This window comes from Gadus chalcogrammus, chromosome 9 (assembly GCF_026213295.1).
Source record: "Gadus chalcogrammus isolate NIFS_2021 chromosome 9, NIFS_Gcha_1.0, whole genome shotgun sequence".
NCBI lineage: Eukaryota > Metazoa > Chordata > Actinopteri > Gadiformes > Gadidae > Gadus > Gadus chalcogrammus.
In genome coordinates this window covers 19,846,232-19,864,841 of record NC_079420.1, presented here as the reverse complement: position 1 = coordinate 19,864,841, position 18,610 = coordinate 19,846,232, and the positions used below count along the sequence as shown (strand labels likewise).

At 42.7% G+C, this 18,610-nt stretch overlaps 1 protein-coding gene across 1 annotated transcript in view; it reads right to left on the bottom strand.

Moving 5' to 3' along the window:
- The window catches only part of mef2aa (myocyte enhancer factor 2aa), a 55,315-nt gene extending 44,462 nt beyond the window's left edge, over window positions 1-10,853 (bottom strand). Inside the window, exons 1-2 of the mRNA XM_056598894.1 lie at window positions 10,682-10,853; window positions 7,531-7,674 (exon numbers count right to left, since the gene is read on the bottom strand). The gene's annotated coding sequence lies outside the window, so the exon portion shown is untranslated. The remainder of the gene's footprint in view (window positions 1-7,530; window positions 7,675-10,681) is intronic.
- Between the last annotated feature and the right edge of the window lie 7,757 nt (window positions 10,854-18,610).

The window sequence follows — 18,610 nt, the reverse complement described above, 5'->3', positions numbered from 1 at the left end:
CCGAGGGAGACAAGAGAGCTACTTATCACCACCTCCGAAATGTCATCAAAGTGGAAAACTCCCAGTAGGAGGCGTTCTGCTCCCATACATATAATATCTATCACCCCAGAAGATGCTAGCTTGCTACACTCTGGTTTAGAACGGTGAGCGAGGATGTTGTCTTTTATACACTGGATACCATACAGCACAGGTAGCCCAACAACAATGGGAGAATGCTGAGGGAGATGTAGGGAAAGTGATAAGTAAAGGACATCAGATGCTCACAGTATAAGCAGACACAGACATCCTCAATTTCAGTCTTGCAGGGCTGTCAAGGGATGGGGAGAGAGTGCAAGGTGACTTTGAATAAGTGCCTTGGGGTTCCATGGGAAATTCTATCGACATTACATTAATATCATGTCTCACTTGCTTAAAAAAAAACACTGCCTGCCATACAGCACTGGCTAGTAGGTAAAACGAAACAGACAACTCAACTTGTCTACCAAGGCTTGACTGGAGGATCTGCGGTTCACTAGACAAATACAGTGACATGATATTGAATAAATAAATTGGCGCTACCATTGATCAGCCTACATAACAAATCAACAACAGCTAAAGCCTGTGAATCGTAGTGGTGAACGTCCACAAGTTTCACAAGGACATGATCGTGCTTGTTTGAGGTTGCATGTGTGTGTGTGGGTCTTTGTGTCTGTGTGTGTGTGTGTGTGTGTGTGTGTGTGTGTGTGTGTGTGTGTGTGTGTGTGTGTGTGTGTGTGTGTGTGTGTGTGTGTGTGTGTGTGTGTGTGTGTGTGTGTGTGTTGCAATAGAAACAGTTCAGTCATATGCATAAGACTAAGGTAGATCAAAAGCAGAGAGAGAGAGAGAGAGAGAGAGTAGAGAGAGAGAGAGAGAGAGAGAGAGAGAGAGAGAGAGAGAGAGAGAGAGAGAGAGAGAGAGAGAGAGAGAGAGAGAGAGAGCATCGGCAGCATGGTAGATGGAAGCAGGCCTAAAAGAAGCAACCTGCTCTCGTCCCATCCCACCTCTGTGGTAGTGTGTGGTAGCAGCATTGTAACATAATTACTGCTGGGACACTTCTATTCCCAATGATCCATTTGCGTCAGTCAGGTTTTCAAGCCAGCCAATGAATGGATGCTCAGTTTCTCAAGGATAAAGAGATGACCCTCTCCGAACAGTTATATCCATTTCATGTGGAAAAGCTACTCCCCTTCTTATGGTGAATCCCTCGATGCATATGAGTACAACTTCTTAGCAAGTGGTAAATGATGATAACTTCCTTGATGCTACTGCAGGGTGATGAGTTATATCTCATTAAAAAATGATTGTGCATGACCATAAGAGAGTTATAATATAAGCACGGTGTAGACATATAGCGAGGGACCTTAGCTAACTTCTGAAACCCTTAAGACGCCACTATTCCAATGTGTAGCAAAGAAAGCTACAAAAAGCCCTGTACAGACCACAGATACTATTCCACAGAGGTCCCACTCTGCTCTGTTCTAGCGAACCCATCACCTTAATCGGTGGATGGGAGAAACCGTCCTCAAATAGCCCCAGTTTACGTCACGCTATGCAAGACAACACCCTTATGACACACCTATGGGGGTGACCTCCATGTTAAACACCTAACACAGTAAATAACTATGAGTGTCTATGTGAAAGACCTACATCACCAATTCACAAAAATTCCCGTTGACAGTTGCACTAGTCACTTCCTTTACATGGGATCCACGATAAGGAATTTACCAGTATTGCATCAACTGATGCTGACGTGACCTTAATAGTCCTTCAATAGAAATGTGCCCCCGTTATATTATTAGTGGGTGAACCCTCTGCTGTAGCTTTTTTCCGTGCTCAAACTTTCTCTACTCACCCTCTCACAAACATGCCTGTGTGCATGTGCACGTGGGTGTATAGGGGGGAGTAAGCCAGGGAGGCGGTGGTCTCGTGTAAAAATGCGTAACTTTCAATGGTTGCCAGTCATCTGTGTGGAGCGCCTCAACCGACGGTAACAACATGGTGGCCCAGTGGGGGAGGCTGCTCCGGGACACCCTCCTAGCTGTGTTAAGAGGCACGACAGCCTTTTGATGTTACGCAGGCCACCGCCCGCAGATGGTAAACAGCCAGAGATGAATCAGGGGACGCGCCTCCTGGGAGGACCCGCAGCGTATGGATAGACGGCGCTGTGCATTAATGTGTCTTAAGCACAAGCACTTTTACCCCCAATACCCCCGTAACACCCCCTTAACCCCCTCAACACCCCTGAGCACCTTAGGGACCCACATGAGGCCCTCTGATTGACTCCGGGTACCTATTTAACCCTGGGCCATGTTGGGTTATCAGCAGGCAGGGTTTAACTAAACCCACATTAAGGGACGCAGGGACAGAGTGTGTTATTCTTCTTTTTGCTAACGCACATTCCACATTGTTGTGCACGTGTGTTGTTCTTGTTGTTGTTGTTGTCTATGTGCTTGGGGAGAACTAGGTGCATCTTTTAAGAGAGTAAAATGCTTGAAAGGCTGAGAATAAATATTTGATTTTTCCTCGTGGCATCCCGATGCGCTCCCCTTTTCCTCCGTGCTACCGTGTTCCATTACATAAAAGCTTTATGAAATCCAAGGCACAACCATGGCCATGATTCATGGCAGCTGAGGAAGGACATTGATTTTTGGGTGGGTTCTTTTTTTTCTTCCATTTCTTTGCAATGAACCATAGCTGGTAATTACATTGGTTAATGTAACACGATTTTGTACACTGTGAGTGTAGTCCATACATTAACAGTTGTGTTCTTTTTCAAATAAACATTACACAAACAAGAACAGAGTGAGAGAGAGAGAGAGAGAGAGAGAGAGAGAGAGAGAGAGAGAGAGAGAGAGAGAGAGAGAGAGAGAGAGAGAGAGAGAGAGAGAGAGAGAGAGAGAGAGAGAGAGAGAGAGAGATATACAGGCCTTGCTCAGTCTGGCCAAGTCTTGGCGTGGAATAGTGAGCTGTAGCCACTACGTCTGGGAAGTCTCTGTTCAGTGTTAACATTTCGCTCAGCCACAGATTTTTCTAATATTAAGATGTACCATCCTAATCTGCCACTTAACAGACTAACAGCTGTCGCGTAAGTAACATGCCTAGATGAATTGTGATTCATTACAGATAAAAAATGATTTCCAGTTTAGCGTAGTGGGGTTTACCATCAACAGTCTTTTACAACATAATATGTTGACTTGTTAAAGAAAACTGGCAGACTCCCGGCTTAGCCTCGACTCAGTGTGAGCCATACTAGGCCTGGCTTGTCCCCTCTCCAGGAACTATGTTTACAGCATGTATCCCGGACTGAGGATGACTGATGCCTCCTCCATCATTCTTTAAGCAATCGCAATAGAGGCAATAGTTCTCGGATGACACTCGATGAAAGAGGCCTGTGCAAGATAAACAACATCGCTAGCTTCAGACACAAGCTCAGACCAGGCGACCTGAAGCCATCGCTTGTGTGTTTCTGATCACAGCTCTGCAGACTGAACACCGCAGGAAGTGAATTTGAGAGGGAAGAGAGACAAGAAATCTCCACAACAAAAGGTAGACCTTAGGGGTCACAGAATGAACCTTTAGATTCTCCCTTACTAAAGAAGGCGATTTCAATTTGAGAAGAAACACCAAAATGAATACAAACGTGATTATTTTAGGATTTAACTATGATTATTATTCACTCTGAATTCAATGACAGTATAGCTTTGGCCTACTTTAAGAGAGCCTCTGTCCACTGGCAGCAGATTTGAAAATGTCTTTTCACTGTGAGAGGAGTGTAATGTTTTCCCTAGTATCATGCTGCCACAACAAGCCAAGAGATGATGTCACAGGACCTTGTAGAGGAGATATCTCTCTGACCAATGCACACTGTGTCTGCACTGGGCGAGGTCCAGAGGTTTTAACATCCTAGATCCTTGCATTCACTTCACACACTCACCACTAATCTATGACCAAAGAAACACATGTGTGTGTCAGTTCCGTAATCGTGACTTCCTACCTCCACTCCCTTGTTTACAGCAATTCATCATCAAGGCTTGTTCATAGCTCCAGATGCCAAAGGAAGACTTAACAGCATAAGACAATGCAGAATGCATGATGTCTTTCCCAGCAGAAACAACATGACGGACTGAAGCGGGGGGCCAAGAGAAATTGCTCCTCACTTCCCTTCCCTGCTCCTGAATCTGGTGTGTGTGTCTATGTGGTTGTGTGTGTGTGGGTGTGTGTGTGTGTGTGTGTGTGTGTGTGTGTGTGTGTGTGTGTGTGTGTGTGTGTGTGTGTGTGTGTGTGTGTGTGTGTGTGTGTGTGTGTGAGTGTGTGTGTGTGTGTGTGTGTGGGTGTGTGTGTGTGTGTGTGTGTGTGTGTGTGTGTGTGTGTGTGTGTGTGTGTGTGCGTGCGTGCGTGTGTGTGTTTGTGTGTGTGTCCTGCAGGATAATGAATAGAATCACATCCTCGCAGCTGCCACCAGTTCAGAGGGCTTCTCACACAAACAAAAACATAACCAAAAAGAAACATATAGCAGCCCGAGCCCCCTCTTTTTCATTTGTTAACAAGGCCACAGGGGCCATGGAGGGCCACAGGGGCCCGGCCCAGCTGTGGCGCCCTCGTCTAGACTACGTCCTCCCACGGAGCGGCTACTGGACTGGCTTGGTGGGGCCCATCGCAGGGACTGTGGCCCATCGCCGGGACTGGGGCCCCTCGGTTTCACAGCTGGCTACACTGCACTGTCCTGCACTGTCCTGCACTGTCCTGCACTGTACTGCACTGTCCTGCACTGTCCTGCACTGTACTGCACTGGACAGTACAAGCAGGCAGTGATAAAAACATTTGATTTGACACTAGGTAGGGTATGGTGTGGAAAGGCGTGTTAGGAAAAGGCTATTAAGACAGAGACTGTCCAAATGAGGCGCCATTATTGTAGCTTCAAGCAGCAAGCCGTCTCCAACAGCACGCTAAGTAACTTCTTTGAAGAAACAAGTTCACCATCTTAATAAATGTATAATATTTGGTCCCTCTGGGTTTGCCGCACTTTGAAGAAAGTTTTACTTTGGAAGTATTTGGACTGTTTGTTTGTTCATAATGTCAGTACTTAGCTGCCTTTATGCCTACCGAGAGGACTGGCTGCTCCTAGAGAGATGCTTTTTAAGATGTGCACTGGTATACATCAGGATTTAAATACAGTTGGGTATATTAGCAATCATGGGAGATCTTTTGATCTAGTAAATTAGATTATAATATATTCCTTTGAATTTGATATTTTCAAAGTCTAATTAAAATTCAGTCAATTTGCAACTCAGCAAAGCGATGTCTTCCTTAACTCAATTATGTCCTTTGCTCGATTCAACTTCGCAGTGAATTAAAGTGAATGTGTAGAGTGTCTACTGTCACCAGATATTTAATAACCTTCATTAACACTGCAATTAAGGTAAATGGCACAAGCGTCAACTAATCTACCCGAATTGAGCATGCATTTGTATAAATATCTGCCTCATGGTTGTTTAGCAGAAGTGGCGCATGCAAGACTGACTTTAGCAGCAATAGAGAAAACCAAGGGTGAAAGCATCTTAAAAAAAAAATGTTATAAACCCCATTACCTGCTTTCGCCCCATTGCTAAGTTTTCCCTCACAAATCCCATTTTGCATGCATATAGCGTTAATCCCTTTAAAGCAGGACTCACAGGGAACATAAAGCAGGAACAACAAGCCACAAGGAACAAATAAATAACACGCTGCGCTTTACACCACACTGAGCCATAAAGTAATGGACACTAAACATATGCAACTATATCATCGTACAACTAAATATAACTTATTTGTTTGTGTCGACTATAGTTCCATGTGACAAATACTATAGAACATAGGATCATAGTGCTGGACATAGGATGACTGCTGCTGTGAGGTGGGGTGAGTTGTTAGCCTGTGTGGTCCGGAGCTCAGTGGGGTGTTGGGTGAAGCCTAACTGTGGCCCATTGGTCCTTTAATGGGCGGAAGGGCAACCACAGTACCAGGACACATGCGTAGCTTGTCTTCGGTCAAAGAGGCTGACCTGTTGGACAGTCGACTCTCACATCTTGTCTACGCTTCCCCTTCTTCTTTCAAGCCAAGTTTATTTATTCCAGCTTCAGTTTATTTACGCAGCCATTTATGACCCTCCAAAAGGCTCAGCCTCCCGAAACGGGGAGGTCAAGAGTGTCCCTCCTTTCAGGAGCTCTGTTCCACTAATACATTGATATCTCAAAATTACACTTAAGTGGGCTTGTCTTTTTCGTCACAATAAATGGGGAGCCGTGACAACAAATCTCTAGTGCTATCACTGATTCAATTTCCGCAAATGTAATTAGCTATAATTTTTAAACTTCATGCGAGTGTAAAAAAAGGTACTTTTATTAGCATGGGCTCAGTTCAACGGCAGCCTTTAACATTAATCTCCTGACCAACGGCTTGGAAGTCATCGGCAGAGGACATTAAGGACCTGTCCTGCAAGGTCGCTAATGCACGGCCTCGCAACCTCATTATCTTTTGATTGGGCACACTCTGTTTGGCACAAGTCAAACAGATAAGGCAAAAGATCAACTAATATAGATATCTGTGTGATATTTCCTCTCACAAATATTCATTAAGCATGAAAATAAACCCTATAGTCTTGCTGTGGAATTAAATGTCCGAAATATAACTGAATGCACTTGTCATATTTGTGTTTATGAAAAGACGATTGTTTCCCATTCAGTGTTCTTAGTTGACGCTAGTTGTTGTCGGTAACATTATCTGCCAAGTTCAAGATTCTGCATCCAGCCTCAAGGTCTCACAGGAGAATGCTGGAATTTCCACATTAATGGTGAGCTGCCAATGCACGATGAATCACATTGCCAAGAGAACTTTATTAACGAGCTCCAAGCTAAATAGACAGTAAGTGATACTGTTTATATGGCCAGCCATCTCAAATGAATCATGGCCTGCAGTTCATTATTGACACCTTGCCGTCACAGGCGAGGGAAATTTTAACCAAAAGTAATGGCCACAAAAACAATGGCCAAGACGAAACAAATATCGTCACTTAAATAGTGTCCAAGACAAAGAGAAAGAAATGTCGTCGATAAAATAAATGGTTAATTTCTACTTCGCTAGAACCATACAGTTTCATCATTTTTTGTGTTGATGAAATTTTGTTCAGAAACGTAATATTGTTTCATATTCATCTTTATCCCATATGATTTTAAGCATTGTGGTCCGTAAGGTTTGATTCAACAGCATCCATAGGTCCAACACAACAAAACGCCAGTTTGAATATTCAGCCAATGTGCCGTTACGACACTTGCAGCTGACACCAGCTCAGCTGACCAATGTACTCCAGTGATACCGCTCATAACCACTATCTAGTGCACCGTAGAGCTGTGCCAGAGAGCCGCTGCCTCAACAAACTAAACGCACCACAATAAAAGTTATTAAACTCAAACAAATCTTTTTATTTCCCCGTACTGTTGAGTAATTCACAACAAAAGAAGAAACATTTTCGCTTACCAGAAAACCCAAATAATTGATGTCCTCCTGATGGGACCAGGTGTGTTCAACTCCTTCGCTTTGATTTATTTCCTCCAACGTTTCCTTTTTCTTCCTTTTCAGATTCAGCCGACGGCCTGCGCCTCCTTCCTTTTGGAAAGTGTCCTGAGAGGAGGAGGAGGAGAAGGAGGAGGAGGAGGCGGAGGAGGAGAGCGGAGGAGAAAGGGAAGAGACTTTCACTCAGAGTGATTCAGAGGCAGGGTGTAAACGAAACGCCAGCGTTCTCTCTTCTGACAACCGGCGTTAATTGCAGATCCGACTCGCCCACACACTCCACATTCCCCCTGGAAGGAGAAGCGAGACCATGCTGTGAGATTCAAGTGCCATGAGGAGGAGTGCAGTGAAAGATGCTACAGCTGCGCACTCTCACCACCAGTCAACACCTCTCCTCTGTGCGTCTCAACCCTGAACCCGGGAGCCCCGGGCGAGCGCAGTGCCGTGTGTTTTTCTGGTCGCCAACATGCCCGAATCAAATGACCATGACCTCCTGTGTTTTTGTCTCCCCAGCTCACTCATTGTTATTGTGTCCGCCTACAAAACGACAGACACATGCCAACGGGTGCGTTCATGTCGTCGAGCTGGATTCGTGTTGGACGTGTTTTAAGTACAATAAGACGTGTAGTCACAGACCTGTGGCTTATCATCTCTTACCTTACCTTTGTTCATGAAGTGATCATCTATAAAACAGCTTTCATACAGATGTTTAGAGAAACACCCCTAGTTCATCATAAGGACAGGGACTTGTTCTCATGTGCTTCGGACAGCAATGGAATTACACAGCTCTAAATTTAGGTAACCGATGTCTGCTATTCACTGCTAGATGAAAACAATTCAGCAGAAAAACATTACGTTGGTCATTTAGTCGTTTTTTTGGGATGTCAGAAGCCAATCCCTTTCTTTGAACTATTGAAATAGTCACTTCAATACATTTATATATATATATATTATATATTATTATGTATATACATATATTTTATATATGTTTTGGGGTATTTCAAAGCTTCAAATTATTACATATATTGTTTTTCTGTATATAACTAATGGTAAAGAATCTGTCAATTTCTGGACACACACAGACAACACTCATACTTTTGATATTGAATCAATAATTGAATGATTCAAAAATATAGAAAAGGTATGTTGTAGTACATGCACTAAGAAAATATGTGCACGACTCCTTCATATTCGTGCAGTACTGACCTGACAGTGTCTCTGCTGGACTAATGCAATGCATGGAAGATGTAAAACGATATTCATTTCAGCACCATTAACAAAAACCACCTCATCGACAGAAGACATAAGAGGTCACATGATGTGGACCATGGGCTACAAGGCCCATTACACACTAGGCCCCGGGGCAGCGCAGAAACACATTACTGCAATCGGAGAGTGGTTTACTGTGTTGCTTAAGAAATCACTGGCAGCCTACTGGGACAGCGATATAAATGCCTTCAAAATAAAAGCTCTGCAAATTAGACACTCGATAACGACATAATATCCAGGTGTGTGGACCTTAATATCCATCCTATAGTGTTTGTTGAGAAATTAAATCCAAATGTCCCGTTACACAAACAGATATTTTAACAGATCAATGAGGGATTCTTGAGAGGGGAATTTCATTACTGGATCACAGACAAATGAAGATACCTTTTAGATGTGACAGATAATATCTTTCACAACGGCATAACTGTTATATTAGGTATTCACAAGCTATGTCTAGACAAAAGATAATACATTCTGAAATGTTCCACTCTCATCTTCCACTAAAATGAACTGAAATGATTTCTGGTTCCACAATTGTAGAAGACATACGAAAGCAAGTTACACATTGGGAACGTATTAGGACTTCATGAACATCGTTTGTCTTGGAGGGAAAAGTAGCTTCAGTGTAAAATGACGTAAGCTCAATCATGTTTCTATACAGTGCGTGGCCTGAGGATAGTCACATGGGAAGGTCATAGCCAGGATAACTAGCTGTCCTCCAAGGGTCCTGTTTCTCGCTCAATAACTGTGTCACTAACTGTATGTAACATACTCCTTGGACACTATGTATTATCACGTATTTCTAAAATATGCAGTTATTGAATCAACTCAAACATAATTTACTTAACTGCCTTGATTATATTTATATAGGCCTACATTCTGTTCTTGTACCTTTCAATCATTTATTTTAGATAAGGTACTGTAATGTATACGATTAAAGGCTTACTAGAGGGACATCCTTGATCATTTAACGGCTTTGACCATGACACATACCTAGTTTGGTGAAAATACCATGCTGATGTTTGATACTTTGTGCAAAGAATTACTAAATAAAACGACTTTCCTACACCTGCTGACCAGCACCACCTAGACCACAACACTTGGTACACCTGCTGACCAGCACCACCTAGACCACAACACTTTCTACACCTGCTGACCAGCACCACCTAGACCACAACACTTTCTACACCTGCTGACCAGCACCACCTAGACCACAACACACCTATAATCAAGCACAACTGTAAGACACATCTCACTCATATACACCTACACAACTACACCGTTATACATCCATTTACCAAACCTAGACTATGCAGTATTGATTTTACTATTATAATTATTCGGCAAATGGCACAAAATTATTTAGGATCTAATGATAAGTCCTCACTTCTCCACTGGTACATTGGGCGATTTAATAGATGTCTGATGGTGGGCTATTACGAGTTCTCCAAAATAAAACCACTTTAGAAAGTAAAACGTTAATAACATAAACATAGGTCTTTAATTTCATAAACATAGGTCTTTAAGAACTTTAAAGCTTACAGTGTATCAATTTTTGCGCTGGACCCGATGGAAGTTTATCGATATAACTTTAACCAACCCTTGCAATATCTTATGTTCTCGAGAAAACAAGCACATTAAAACCAATAACATCGCCTTGAATCGTTTTTAACATCGACGCTCAAAAAAATTTTTAAGCATGATATATTGTACATGTACTCCACGACGGTATATCTGTATCGCTCCTCTCTACGGCTCCCTCTGGCGCTCTCCCATCCACTTCACTGTACTACCAACCAACACTCTGCCACTCTCCTGCTGCCACATTGTTTCTATTTCCGTTACTCACCTTTACTCCCAAGTCAGACGCTGTATATAGATACTCTATATCGGTGACTCCAGTGGATAAACGTAATTTCAGTCACATTTACACTCTGCCTGCTATTTTAGGGAGCTGACAAACTCACACGAGCTGTTCCCCCTCTTGTCAGTGAGAGACTCCTCCCCCTATCTGACGAGCAGCCTACCAGACGAGGGAGAAAAAACAACAACTTCCATCGCTCACTCCCTCTCTTTTCTCTCTATCTCTCTCTATCTCTGGGTCTTCGGTCTTGTGTCTTTTTACTCTCAGGCTCAAAACAAGTCATCTCAGCGTACTGTAACCTAAGTGAGAGGCAAACTGAAGAAGTACCGTTTTACTTTATCGACGAGATAGTTTATATGAAGTCAGTAGCCGTATCAAAAATGCGTTGGTGGTTTACTAACAACTCTTCAACTGTCTATGCATATTAATTGGCCTGCTATCTGCATGGTAAAAGTATGAGAAATTAACTAAAATAAACGTTTCATCAGTAGGCCTAAGTGTTTGACTGTTGAAAATACGAGTTGAGAAATCAATATTTATTTTGTGTTTTCGATTTGACTTTTAATGGGTTAAATTCAACAGTGATGCCTGACTTAAACAACTTGGTTACTTCATTTCATTATTCGACATCGACATAGCCTATTAGACCAGATACAATTGACGTCATTATTCTAAGGAATTTTACGTAATTGACACTATCCCCTTCCAACTGCCGTCTCTAGCGTCTTTTGAGAAGCCAATGACCATAGGTAGGCGGGACCTAGAAAAGTCGCCTCGCAATGTCACGTGTAAATGGTGGAGCTAAAGCAAAAGGTGTGGGTTTGTTTTTACTCCGAGCTTAAAGAAACAGTTCCGTTATAACAACTAAAAATCAACATTTAAATGGTCTCAGATAAATATTCCTATGTAGGCCAATATACATTTACAATATATATATACATATATATATATATATATTTTTTTATATTATTATTCTTGACCAAGAAAATTGTCTTCAACGTTTGAACAATTAAAAAGTTCTGCACACATTAAATGCTAATTTGTATGCTGTGGTTGTTTGTGATGTAAATCCCATTCCAGGTGATATGGAAAATGCTGGCGTAATAAAAATTGTGAAATTATGTACAAATTTGTGATTGTCTCATGAATAATTAGCAATGTGAGGTTAATGACTCACACATTTGATTTGTAATTAATGAGGTAATCCATGGTTATGTGTTCTCTTGTCCTTGTCGTTTCACTTTCTAAGCAACACAGTTTTCTGTTATGGTGTATAGGAGCCATTGATGCCATCAGTTTAGTTGTATACCTTTGGACAGACGATGTTTGCCTTTTTTGATTGCTTTCACCCATTCTTCTTGAGCAGCTCTTGGGTGTTCACATGCAAGGACGAACTGTTCTCGGCTTCTCTGCGCCCCATCTGTAGTGCAATATCCTGATACAGCAGTGTTCTCCAACACTTCTGTGCAATTGATTATTCTACACACAGGCTAATCTAACAAGTCCAAGATAAACTTTGCATTCAGTGCAGTGCAATACCCATGCCAGCATGAATACACAAACAAACAAACACATTCACGGTGACGGCACTCTCCATACCTGTGTCTCACCTGTGGTTGGTTTTGTCGCTTGAATGCCTTAACAGAACCTGCTCTTGCAACTTCCAGTTTGCTTTTTAATTCTTACTTTCTTCTCTGCACAATTTGCCCTTTTCCCCCCCTAAAACATCTCTTCCTCCTTCTAAACCGCCATCTTTTCTCCTTCCTTTGTTCCGCTCTGCCTTTTTCGCTGTACCTCAGAAGCCAGACCAGCTGGCTCTGGATGGTTTCCCGCAAGCCCTGGCAAGGCCTGCCTTGACACCCTGTGCCTAGTACCCTTGGTCTCTCTCGCAGGGTGGGGGGGAGAGCACGGGGGACAGTAGTTTGAAGGGTGTAGGAGCCCAGATGGACACAGCCATGTCAGGCATGCGCTATGTGACAGGGCTAGGCTGGGGGACTCTCTGGACCAGGCACAGCTGCCACTCAAATCTACAGAAGGTGTGAGGATTCTGTCGTCTTCTATTCACCGATACAAGCAAACTAAGTTAAAAGAGGGCGTATTTCAAAATAAACACTAGATACAACTGTGTTAGAAGATCTGAGTGCAAGTAGGTGTAGTGTAAAATAGAAGATGCTCATTAGCTTAGCTTATTTTCCGTCATTTTACAATGACTACAGGCTAGTGAGTTAGAGCAGTATTGACTTAGTAAACTAGGCCTACATGCAGTCACCCAGTAATTACAATTAATAACCATTTCTTAATAAATAAAAAAAATATATATCAGCTCTAAGCAATGTCTTTCTTCAAAGTTGGTGCGACTTAACAAGATAATAAGTTGTTTTAGCAAGCTTGATGCCAGACAGCTGGCATTTCCAACATTAAACCACACCACAAATAGACCCAGACGCTGTTTCTTACCAATTAAAAAGGCACCAAAAGAATAGTCCTTATGTGGTAAGCTTTATTGGAGTTCAGACGTCTGGTTTGATAGTGTACACAATAAGTGAACAATGAAATTATTTGTTTGTTGTGTAAATTAGGCACACATTTTCATTCCATAATATGCAAAGAGGCTAAATGGTTTCAGCAGATTGTGATTTATTGACTTGATATTGATCTCTCCACATTCCACTCATTAGATTTTAGCAAGACTTTTGCTAAATTCTCTGACCACAGCATCAGACCACAGATAGCATCAGACCACACGACTTTGTCTGCATATGCCCCGGATGGATCCTTGATTCCCTGCGGTTCAAATCCTAAAATATCGTTCACCTTTTTAAAAATGATATCTCCACTCAGAGTGACTGTTGGCATTATTATCCATTTCCACTGAAAAAAAAAGTTAGCCAACTAAGTTGTCTCTGAGAAGACTGTAGCAATGTGTTGGAAAATCAAGATGAGGATCTAAAAATACTCGCTGTCTCACAGGCTGAATCACTTCTCTCATTACCCGCTGTAATTACAACTAACCCGGGCCTGCCAGCTTCAAGTATCCTAGAGTGGCAAGCAACTGTTACTGCTGCGGAGGTGTGCTATTTCAGACCGAAAGCCCTTACTATTGGTATTTTAAAGAATGGCAACACAGTAGCATATGCAATGACATGTGGAAAAACTTTGTATAACACATTGAAATGTGTTGCTGAAAAAAAATAGGGTCATGTACAAAGGGGTGAATGTATTGTAAGAAAAGTCAACCAAGAAACAAATAGATAAATAGAAACTGTCTCCCTCAAAGTTTTGCATGATCCTTCACCCTTGGAGCATAACTTTGAAATACTGCTGTAGGTTTTTGAGGCAGTGAGATTGAGAAAGACAAAGAGAGAGAGAGAGAGAGAGAGAGAGAGAGAGAGAGAGAGAGAGAGAGAGAGAGAGAGAGAGAGAGAGAGAGAGAGAGAGAGAGAGAGAGAGAGAGAGAGAGCAGGAGACACAGAGAGAGAGAGAGAGAGAGAGAGAGAGAGAGAGAGAGAGAGAGAGAGAGAGAGAGAGAGAGAGAGAGAGAGAGCAGGAGACACAGAGAGAGAGAGCAGGAGACACAGAGAGAGAGAGAGAGAGAGAGAGAGAGAGAGAGAGAGAGAGAGCAAGAGCAGGAGACACAGAGAGAGAGAGAGAGAGAGAGAGAGAGAGCAAGAGTAGGACACACAGAGAGAGAGAGAGAGAGAGAGAGAGAGAGAGAGAGAGAGAGAGAGAGAGAGAGAGAGAGAGAGAGAGAGAGAGAGAGAGAGAGAGAGAGAGAGAGAGAGAGCAAGAGCAGGAGACAGAGAGAGAGAGAGAGAGAGAGAGAGAGAGAGAGAGAGAGAGAGAGAGAGAGAGAGATGTGATGTTGTACAGAGGTCTCTCTGATGAGCTGATGGTGTCTCCTGAGAGCCCTGTGCTCTCCTGGGATAGGCAGTTCCTGAATGTTTTCAGCTCTTTTCATTATACAGCTAAATGCTGTCACCTCTGCGAGGTATAGCGGGAACTCCCGATATTACATTGACTTGTTTGTTTTACCATAACGTCTCATTGGATAGATGTTCATCCATACCGATGATAGCGCCGGCACGCTAATTATCTCTCCGATAGTCACAGACCCTATAGCACCATTTATAAAAACGCGGTCCCAGCTGTACTGGGCTCATTAAAAATTGAGCAAGGTCAGAAATTAAACCTCACTTGCCATTTGTCATTTTGTCCCCAATTCATAGTATTATTTAATTTAGTGCATAGCGTCAAATAAGTCAAAAACTGTTCAGTGGTTGAGGCACTTTTTAAAATCTGTTTTAAACAAACATAATATATGCTGGATATTAACTGGTAGTGTTAAAAGCAACAGAGATAATATCTGTATCTGAGCTGGCATGGCCTTCGCGTTTGCCTATACTTTTATTGTGTGTGTGTGTGTGTGTGTGTGTGTGTGTGTGTGTGTGTGTGTGTGTGTGTGTGTGTGTGTGTGTGTGTGTGTGTGTGTGTGTGTGTGTGTGTGTGTTTGTGTGTGTGTGTGTGTGTGTGTGTGTGTGTGTGTGTGTGTGTGTGTGTGTTTGTGTGTGTGTATGTTTGTGTACGTGAATGCATGAGTGTGACACTGTATGCATGTACCTTCCTGCATGCGTTCGGTGTGTGCATGCACGTGTGTGTTCCTGCCATAGTCTCAGCGAGTCAGCCTCTCTTCCTAGGCGCGTGCTCTCGATGTACAGATGCCACGCAGAGGAACAGGATCAAGCCAGGTTGCCAAGGGGAACGAGTGGGAGACGCCATTCACATTTCTGCCTTTCAACAAATTCTTCTTGGCATTTTGGAAATGACATTGCGTCAAGCTATCACTACTGTAATTCTTTTGGACAGTTTTTCCAGCGAGAAATCTATCAATATCCTTTTTTTCTGGGGGCATAATTACTAGTACATTGTATGATGGCCCAAATAAAATTAAATATATTAATATGCCAGCTCATTTAATCCTGTGTTGAAGTAAAAAGGAGAAATTGCAGATGATAGGCATGATGTAAATGTAAAACATAAACCAAAGGAATCTGCTACTGCAATCCATGAAATTAATGCAAAAAATCTATAAAATGCTGCATTTACATATTTGTATATGCTTTTGTAAAAAAAAAAAATATCACATTATGTAATCCTCTTGTCATTTAGAGAAAAAACGATGTCGATGGAATGCAGATTGCCTACCTCAAAACAGGAACCAATAAAGAACCATTCTATATTATATCTGTATAGCTACTGCCCTCCTTCTTTATCATTGGGGTTCCCTTTTACCAGGCATGACGACCAACTGTAAGCCACCGGAGATCATTTGGCATTCATGTTTTACAAATGTATAGAGTAAAATCCCCAAATCTATCTGGCAAGCATCGCCAAGAAGTCTTAAAAGCGCATCCTCCACCATGAAAAACCAAGCAAAACGGCATTGTGTAACGCACGCCATTGTCTCATGAGTTCAGCACGCCTTCTTTGCCATTGCAGTTGTCATCACCTCTGTCTTCCTATAGTATACGCTTTCTTACAGGTAAATAGGGGTTTGACACAGGAGAACACATGCGGATTGCTTACAACAGGTAATACATTTGCATGTCAGGCCTGTGCGTCACAGATTAAACATGCTTTGTTGGGGATGATTTATGAGCCCGGTGTCACGCTGGGCGTGCGCGCGGCTGTGAGGGGCTGAGGGTCTGATGGCAGTCATGGGGGTAGCAGGTGGGGCGGTGGGTTGGCGAGTGTCATATTTGTCTTACAGGAAGACTGATGCGTCGCTGTTCCGAGGGGGTGCCCACTGCAACACACACCTCCGTCATTAATCACGGCCGCAGCCTCTGTGTACACAACGCTTTGTCTTGTGTTCCTAGCAGACCGTCTCTGCTGTTGCTGCTGAGAGTGCCTCTGCTGCCCTCAGCCACGGCAAAAGCTCCCTCACAACAAACCCCTTTAAAATCAATCCCACTTCAACAGCCTTCCACAGCCTTCCATGCAGTCCAGGGTGATGGGATCCTCAAAGGTTCTTTACAAAACCAGGACAAGAGACAACATGAGATGATTCGGGTTAAGGCAGATTGGTTGCGTATCGCCTTGGGAAATGTAGAGAGAACCCAAAAAAGGAAAAGCATTCTCATGTATTATGTTTTATCTCCATTTTTTGCTTGCTCTAGTGTGTATTAGCCTTTTCTCATGTTCTAGATTCTTTAGGAAACCCCTTGGGTATACATGATGAAGGTGATTCCCTTTTCCTAGCAAGAAAGCAGTTCCGACGTGAAATATCTGTCCCTTTTTTGCAGTTAAAGCAATTGGTCGTTTTGGTTGTTTAGCTCGTTGATCAGAGTTTGGAGAAAATGCTGCCACAGCAGGCAGCTTAAAGTGTGCTAAACTAATTATAACTGACCAGGACTAAACTGCGTAAAGTAATAGTAATGTTATACACCTATCCTAAAACAAATGCGCTATAATACAGTCTCTGTACTTTTTGGTCAATGGTACTCTTGTTTTCCCCCTTGTATACATTCCTATTTGGAATGTATGCAAGCATATCATCTTTTTGTTTTTTTACAGTATTATTATGGAGCATTAATGATTTGGCATGTGTATACACAAATGTGCATGCACACAAACCCACTCACACAGATACATTATTTAACTCTGTACATTAAAGATATGGCCTTAAGAATTGCATAAAATTCCAAGAAATTATTTAATGTACTCAACATGAAAACAGCCATGAATCTGTTCAATTTCACATCAAACTGCCACCATACAGCAAATGATGCCATCTACCCAGGGCATCTCATGAACAGGTAATTCTTGACTGTAACCCTAGTTGGTCAGGAAGGGAAATAACGATCTGTCAGACTAGAGTTCAGGTCCACAAAGCCATGCTTTCACTGGGGAGGGCCAGATATGTGAAGGACATAATTGCATGCACTGTTTAACATTTATTACATTCAGTACACCATTGCGGTTTGTTTATCGTAACATCCCAGGCAAACAGACTTAATGTGTGCGCGGGCAAATATTTGCAGCCCTGTATCAAATTCTGCAACAAAATAAAGGATATCCCAGAATCCAAATGGGGTCGCATGTGCAATAACAACACCGTAAGGCTAGTCACTGTTCCATCCGCACAGATCACCCTATCACAAGAGTGGCTGCAGCGTTTGTGCACAGAGCTTTACCCCTGCAGGCTCATATATCACACTGGGCCTTATTAAGAGCTTTCACCAAATCTGGCTTTGACTAACCCCCTTAGTCAACTCTAGAAGGCCTGCAGTCTCAAGCACATCCATTTGTACATAGACACTGATTAAATGCATGAATACATTAGTAGGAAGGGTTATTTTCCATGATAGATAAGAGCGAGAAACACAGAAAGAGGAAGAGACACAGAGAAAGAGGAAGAGACACAGAGAAAGAGAGCGACACAAAGAGAGAAGGGAGAGAGAGAGGGACTGAAGATGTTTCATGGATGATCGTAATATTTGAATTGGTCTAAATAATCATCTCTGCCCGAGTCTGTGCAGGTTATCCCCCCTCGCCCCTTCTCTCACTCCTTGGCACAGAGTAGTACCACGGTTCGTATCATAGAAGCTCGGGAGAGATTTCCCCAGCCAAGAAACCTGAAATAATGTGCAGCTGCAGGGTTGAGGATTTCACGGCTTTGAGAATTAATTTAATAAATTGAGTATACTGCAGTAGAGTATTTGGATCTTAGCTCGAACACTTGTTACAACACAACTTAAACAGACGGAGGGAACTTCAACATGTCATTCATAGCTGTATGGCTCAGACAGGATGTATTGCCGTAATGACTGTGAGCAGCGCAGGGCTTCCTCCTCAGCCGTCTGCGCCCAACTCGCGTTCGGGGTTCAAAAGGGATGATTTGTGATACGAAACGGC